This window comes from Neomonachus schauinslandi, chromosome X (assembly GCF_002201575.2).
Source record: "Neomonachus schauinslandi chromosome X, ASM220157v2, whole genome shotgun sequence".
Classification (NCBI taxonomy): domain Eukaryota; kingdom Metazoa; phylum Chordata; class Mammalia; order Carnivora; family Phocidae; genus Neomonachus; species Neomonachus schauinslandi.
Genome location: NC_058419.1, coordinates 35,043,344 through 35,051,475, shown reverse-complemented (window position 1 = coordinate 35,051,475; position 8,132 = coordinate 35,043,344). Strand labels below are relative to the sequence as shown.

Genomic DNA, 8,132 nt, shown 5'->3' with positions numbered 1-8,132 from the left:
TCTCCCTTTCTACTTCAGTGAGCTAATGCTCTGCTTGGGATTCATTAAGTACAAGATTGACATTTCCACTGACCACAGGCTGGACTTCAGTCTACAGATATTCTCCTGCAAAGCAGTACACATTGTTATCTGTACACAGTGAAGGAAAAGCAAACTGCAAATATTTTACTAAGATCATTATGTGCTTAGGATATTCATGGTTACAAAAACCTAGGTGACATGTATATCCAGGTGCTTGGCATTGTGTGTCCAGCATTGTAATTGTGTTTTTTTTTTTTTTTTTTCTTTACACAACACTTGGTACAGCCAGAATAGATATGAGTTTTCTGGGCAGAATTTCTTCTTTCAAAATGTTCACTCCATTATTCTACAAGTGGGTCATTTCTTTTGGATTTTAAAATAATTTGCTTTTCAGATTCTTTGAGGATAATTAAGAGGCCCTGCATATGGCAGTTAGAGCATGTGTCTTATTTATGATGGGTAGAAAGCAAGTCAGAGTTGGAATTGGGTTTGATATTGGAAAGTGAGAGAGAATTATGGTTTGAGAGAGAAGAGGCACACTAAATGGGAAGGGAGATAAGGAGGAGGCAACCACTGAGCAGCTCTCTCTCCCTTCTAGTTTTGCTAATAATTTTGTCTTTCATGTGGAATAGGGAAGCTCTATAGAAATTGGTATGATGTTAAGGTGTGTAAACTTCCAGAAAGAAACAGATCCACTTATGTCCAAGTCAATGGAAAAAAAATAGATTTTATTGTCAAACATCTGTTTGATTATCCATGCTACTGCCTTTCTCTTTTAAAATGGATGTCAGAAAGTTTAGAATGCAGTAAAATCTTGAAATATCACATTGGAAAATGTGTATGCCCCATAATTCAGAGGCACAATTAACAAAAATGTCTACAGCACAGTGATTGAATGTTCTCAAGTAGTTTGTCCCTTTTGCTTCTCTCTTCTTTAGGTGAATTTATGAATAAGTTGGAACACTGAAATTGCATACAGATTTTAAAGACACTGATGCATAATTCAATAGCAACTCACAACATTAGGAGGAAAATTGATACTTGAATATCTTCAGATTAGATAATAGAATTGTATCAGTGTTAATTTTGTGGCTTTGATAATTGTACTTTGATTATGTAAGATGTTAACATTTGCAAAATCTGAATAAAGGGTACATGAGAATTATTTTTGTTATTTTTGCAACATTTCTGAAAGTGAAATTATTACAAAATGAAATTTTAAAAATGTAAAGCAAAAAAAGGATTTCACTCTTAAGATTATATTATTATTATATTACATCATCTCCCAGTCTCACTCCTGCATACACCCTCATTATGACCTTTTATCCCATGGTCTCATGGTATTTTCAATGTCTATGAGAACAGTTTCTCATCTCATTGACTTTCCAACCTAACTCTTATAAACAAAGTCAGTCTTTTAACTGATGTCCTTGCATGGGTCCTAGAATTGGCCAGACTTTTGGCCTTTCACCATTACCATCATGCCAATGCACAAACCTGGGTTACTGACTTCTCACCGTCTGTTCTTAGGGTACTAAGAGCTATTGGGGAATTAAAAATATGTGGCAAAGTCTAACACTTGCTACTTTTAGCTGAAGCTCTCCCAAATGCTTTGGAATTTTTTTTATTTGTGTCTCATTGACTTCCATTTACATTCTGTTCTTCTTACTCTTTCTACAATGTTTAAACAACCACAATCTGCTTTCTGTCTCCATAAGATTTCTCTATTCTGGACTTTCATATAAATGAAATAATGTATTATGTTGTCTTTTGTGATTGGCTTCTTTTCACCTCAAATAATGTTTTGAGTTTCACTCATGTTGTAGCATTTATCAGTGCTTCATTTCTTTTTAAAGCTGAGTAATATTCCACTGAATGGATTCCACATTTTGTTCATCCATTTGCTTGTTGATAGTTATTTTGGGTTGCTTTCACTTTTTGGCTGCTATGAATAATGCTGCTATAAGCATTCATGTACAAGTTTTTGTGTGCACATATGTTTTCATTTCTCTTAGGTTCAAATCTCCTTAACAGACATGATATTTTATAGTAGTTTTAGATTCTTAGCATAATTGAGAAGTACTGAGAGTTTTCACTTATCCCTACCACCACACAGTCTCCCCTAACATTAACATCCTGCATCAGAGTGGTATATTTGTTACAGTCGATGAACCTATATTGACTACATCATTATCACCCAAAGTCCTACTTTAGATTAGGGTTTATTCTTTATGTTGTACATGCTATAGTTTTTGACAAATGTATAGTGACATGTATCCATCATCACAGTATCATATAGAATAATTTCACTGTCCTAAAAATCCCATGTTCTCCATCTATTCATCCCCACCCTCCTAATACCTGGCAATCTCTGATGTTTTTGCTGTGTACATAGTTTGCCTTTTCCAGAATGTCTTATAGTTGGAATCATACAGTTTGTAGCCTTTTTAGACTAACTTCTTTCACTCAGTAATATGCATTTAAGGTTTCTCTGTGTCTTTTCATGCAGACATCTATATTTTTATTTATAATTTGTGGTGCTCCTTATTTTTTTTCAATAGATTCACATTTCCATCTGGTATCAGTTTCTTTCTATAGATTCATATTTCCATCTGATATCATTTTCCATCAGCATATAAAACTTCCTTTAGTATTTTTGTAGCTTATTCCTGCTTGTGACAAAATCAATTTTCATTTACTTGAAAATATCTTTATTTCTCCTTCATTTCTTTTTTTTTTTTAAAGATTTTATTTATTTATTTGACAGAGAGAGAGACAGTGAGAGAGGGAACACAAGCAGGGGGAGTGGGAGAGGGAGAAGCAGGCTTCCGCGGAGCAGGGAGCCCGATGCGGGGCTCGATCCCAGGACCCTGGGATCATGACCTGAGCCGAAGGCAGACGCTTAACGACTGAGCCACCCAGGCGCCCCTCTTTATTTCTCCTTCATTTCTGAAAGATATTATCACTGGACATAGGATTCTGTTTTGCTGCACATTTTTTCCAGCACTAGAAAGATGTCCTAGATGTTATTACATTTTCATTGACCTCTACTGTGTCTTCTGAGAATTCAGTTGTTTTTATTTTTTTCTGTATATAATGGGTCATTTTTCTGCATACTTTAAGTTCTCTCTATCTTTCTATTTAAACATTTTGAGTATGATCTTTTCTTTGTATCTATCTGCATTGAACTTTTAAAATCTCTAAGTTGATCTGTATGTTTCCTTTATGACATGCAAGTTTTCTTTCTTGGATATGTTTTCAAATATTTTATCTGTCCCTTTCTCCTTCTCTTCCCCCTCTGGGGATACATATATAGAGATTGTTATATTGTTATAGTAAGCACATATATTAGGTTGTTTAATATTGTCCTATAAGTCACTGAGGCTCTGTTCATTTCTCCTCTGTATTCTTCAGGCTAGGTAATTTCTATTGTATCTTCAAGTTTGTTGACTTTTTCTTTTGCTCTCTCTAATCTGCTGTTAAATTCATCTAGTAAATTTTTCATTTTAATTATTCAGTTCTAAATTCCCATTTGGCTCATTTTTATGATTTTATTTTCTGCTGATATTCCTCATCTCTTCATATATCATGGAAGTAATCTTTAAATGCTAGAACATATGTGAACTGTTATAATCCTTGTCTACTAATTTCAACATCTTTATCATCTTGTGGTTGGTTTTACTGACTTTTCTTCTTATGGTATTTCATATTTTCTCCTCTGTTGTATGGCTTTGTAATTAAAAAAATTATGGTAGACATAGGTTATACATTATAAAATCATAGACTCAGCTATGTTCCTCAGAAAAGGGCTGAATTTTGTTCTACAATCAGTTCTCTTGGCTGGAATCAAACCTCTACGTCTGTCTCTCCTGTAGTTGCTACCAGATGAAATTCTGTTTGGTTTGTTTGTTTTTAAGACTTTTGGCCAGAACTCTTGGAAGCTTCTCTGCACATATGTCCTTTGGTGGTTATCCATGTTTTGAGCTGCATTCATATATTGATTTTGGGGCTCACGCCCTGCATCTTTTTTCTTTCCAGCATTTGTCACCTTAATTTTCCAACTGTTTTGCCATCACTAAACTCTTCCTTTAACATCTCAAGAGAGTAAGAATGAAGTTTTCTGCTACAACATGCTACATGGTTCAGGAAGTGCTCTTAAGCAAAGTGGTGCAAAGACCTAGATATCACTAAGTGTAGTTCCTATTTTTCAGTCGTTGAGTAGTTGACTTCACTTTCTGCTTGCTTTCTGTTGCTCTCTACTGTGTTCTCCAATAGCTGTGTAGATTTTTTTGGTCATCTGTCCATAATTATTTAATTAATTATAATAATTTCTGGTTTTGGATAATCAGTATGACCAGTGCTATGCCATTAATGGAAGCTGGGATTCGTGTACATAGTTTTAAATTTTTTTTTACACCTTTATTTCTAAGACATTTTATTTGAAATATTTAAATCTGTTGGCCTTTATCATCTTTTGTGCTTTACCTCATATGTTTTAATTCTTTGTTTCATTTCTTTAAATATTGTAGACAGTTATTTTCTATTATGTTTCTGCTATTAATATTTGGGTTACTTCGGGGCGCCTGGGTGGCTCAGTCATTAAGCGTCTGCCTTCCGCTCAGGTCATGATCCCGGTCCGGGGATCGAGTCCCGCATCGGGCTCCCTGCTCAGCGGGAAGCCTGCTTCTCCCTCTCCCACTCCCCCTGCTTGTGTTCCTGTTCTCACTGTCTCTCTGTGTCATATAAATAAATAAAATCTTTAAAAAAAATATTTGGGTTACTTCTGGATCTGTTTCTCATGGTGGTTTCATTTATGGTGTCTTGTTTCCTTGTGTAATTTATTATTTTTGATTGTAGGCTCAAAATTGTTAGAACACATGGGAACTTCTTGATGCCTGGGAAGGGAAGGAGTTCCCAATACCTACAATCTTTCCTTTTCGAACATCCTATGGAAGTTTATTCCTCTGTTACTGAACTTATGGCACTTCACTGTATAGTTGTTTACATATTTGTTTCAGTTAGGATTGGGGTTGCCTGAACAGGACAGAAAACTCAAAATTATAGTGGCTTAAACAACACATGATCCTATTTTTCACCAATAAAAGTGTTTTAGAGAAAGATAGTCCAGGGCTATTATGTTTCTCTATCACATCATAAAAATGGCATCATTGTATATTATTGTCCAACAACCCTTAGTCTGTGTCTTCTACTGTATCACTTAGTCTAGTTGCTTTAGTTCTAGCCATCATGTCTGCATTCCAGCCAGCAGGAATAAAGAAGAAATAAAGAAAGGGGTCTGTTCCATTTATTTACATTTATTCCCTGAATGGCTCTTAAGACATTTAGTATGTGTCATTGGCCAAAACTCAACATGAGCACACTTGTTTCAAAGGAGGCTCAGAAATGCAGTTTTGATTCTGGGGGATGAGATGCCCAGCTAAAAATTAGAGTTTTATTACTAAATAAGATGGGCATAATCTGTATTTAGAAGAAATTAACAATCCCTGTCATAATGTCTCATCTATGCTACTATATAATCATTTTATTGATTGAAAGGACATCTTAATAATTTTATACCCAATAGAAGCTAGTTTCCATTGTGTTCCATATAATATGTGCTTAATAACTTTGTGTTGAAAGAATGGCTGAGTCACATAAATTTTTCTGACCCTCCTTGCATTTTTGTATGACTCAGCTTAAAATGGTGAGTTATGAGAATTTATTATATATTATTAACATAGTAGTTTCAGGTTTTAATGTTGATCATAGGTGAATTGAGTAGTTTGAGTTGAAATTCAGCTTCCAAATGACTCTATGAGTATCTATTCATCTATAAAGGTGGACTTCTTAAATCCTATTCATTAGAATAAATTTGATTTTGTTTTTATATATACATAAAATGGAAGGCTATTTACTTTGTAATGGCAAGCACTTTCCCATGCATTTCTGGTACTATGTTACAGTGTTGCCATTGGTGATCTAAATCAACATTCATGGGTGATTGCATTTTATAACTACTTTTATTAGGTACTGTTCAAGGTAATGTTATGAATCTCATAATGAGTAATAACCTGATATTCCATAAATAGAAAATGAAGCACAGAAAGTACAGCTGTCTTAGCCAAGGTAACATGTCAGCAGGAAATATGGAATAGGAATATCTAAAGAATCAGTTTCAGAATTCATCATCAGAAAGCAGAAGCTTTGGATTAGGACCTGCTAATGCCATCTAAAATACTTAAGAATTTTTGGTTTCTTGCAGTTTTAAGCAGGTCGATCCTTCACTCTCATTAGCCTAATTGTTAAATTCCTTTATCATCTTAATTACTCCCCTTTGACTGTCTTTTTTTCCAGGGTTTGAGATCCTATATACTTCCCCCAGTTCTTTATGACTCCTCACAGAAGAAACACATCAAGATGCTAAACAGAACTGTGAGGTACATGTATTTTCCTATGACAAATGTTGGCAACAGGCTAAATCCAATACATTAATTTCTGGTGTATCACAAATGTAAATCTTTAAATGACACTGAATAGCAAGTGTCTTAAGACTGGCACTTTTGATCAAGAGATTTTCTGTTTGCTCCAAAAATCTAACAATGAAAAACTAAATATAATAAGAAAAATATAAGAAAGCGATTCCATAAATAAGATAAACATCTTTATGGACCAGGAATAGAAAAGAAATATACAGAGTGAAAAGCAGGGCTGAATGTGCTTAATTGCTAGAGAGAGATGAAGGCAGAGGTAGCTGAGAGATCATCTCCTGTAAGTTGAAGTAGGTAAAAATCGTCCACCCAAGATATGAGTCCAGATCCAGGCCTACTGCCTAAGACCATAGCCTGAGCAAGGTTATCCCTATTCAGGAGTGGAAATTGAGCTAAGTTACTTCTGAACACTGCCAGGAGTTATAATGCTTATATGATATTCAGTTCCTAGAGGAATAGGTGGACATGGATATAAAGTCATGATTAGTGGATTAGCCAAAATACCTGCTAGATTGGTCCCTGGATCTGTAGAACTCCATGTAGAGTCCTGGGGTAGGAGTACCAGGTAAAGGCAACTACAAGGCCACTAGGCAGGAAGAGAGTAGGGAGAGATGGTGAGAAAGGGAAAGAGAGTTATTACAAAATTAGTCTGAAGACCCAGGCTTAGAAAGATGAAAAATATCTAATATTAAGAAAGGCAGATAAAATCAGCAATCTGAGGATAATTTCATATCAGGTTAACTAAAATAGAATAATCTGAAGACTTTAAGATAAGTATGTTTAATATCCTTAAGGAAATAATTAATGAAAAAATAGAAAAAGAAAGTAAATTATGAAAAAGATTAGATACAAAGCAAGAAAAAAGACATGTAAAATATTTCATTGGATAATCTGGAAAGTGAAGAGTATAAGCATGGTAAACAAAACAAATAGGGGCACCTGGGTGGCTCAGTTGGTTAAGCATCTGCCTTCAGCTCAGGTCATGGTCCTAGGGTCCTGGGATTGAGCCCCATGTTGGGCTCCCTGCCCAGCAAGGAGTCTGCTTTTCCCTCTCCCTTTGCCCCTCCCCGTGCTCTTGCTCTCTCTCTAGTAATAAATAAAATAAAGTAGTAAAGTAAATAAATAAAATCTTTAAATAAACACAAATAAGTAATGCACAACATGGCAAGAACAATTATAAATATCAGTAATGATAATAAAAATAAGTAGACTAAACTTTTTTAGTCTACTAAACTATTTTAAAAATAGTAGACTAGCTTTGCGCAGTGGCAGTATCGTAGCCAATGAGGTTTATCCGAGGCGCGATTATTGCTAATTGAAAAAATAGTAGACTAAACCCATTAAGAGTTTCAGATTAAATACATGTGCATTTAAATACATACAAATTTTAGGATTTTTTGTTCCAGCTCTGTGAAAAATGTCAATGGTATTTTGATAGGGATTGCATTGAATGTGTAGATTGCTCTGGGCAGCATAGACATTTTAACAATGTTTATTCTTCCAATCCATGAGCACGGAATGTTTTTCCATCTCTTTGTGTCTCCCTCAATTTCTTTCATAAGTGTTCTATAGTTTCTAGAGTATAGATCCTTTACCTCTTTGGTTAGGTTTATTCTTAGGTAT

General features: G+C 34.8%; 1 pseudogene; it reads left to right on the top strand.

Moving 5' to 3' along the window:
- Positions 1 to 7,763: 7,763 nt before the first annotated feature.
- LOC123323573 lies at positions 7,764 to 7,926 on the top strand (annotated as a pseudogene).
- Positions 7,927 to 8,132: the final 206 nt, after the last annotated feature.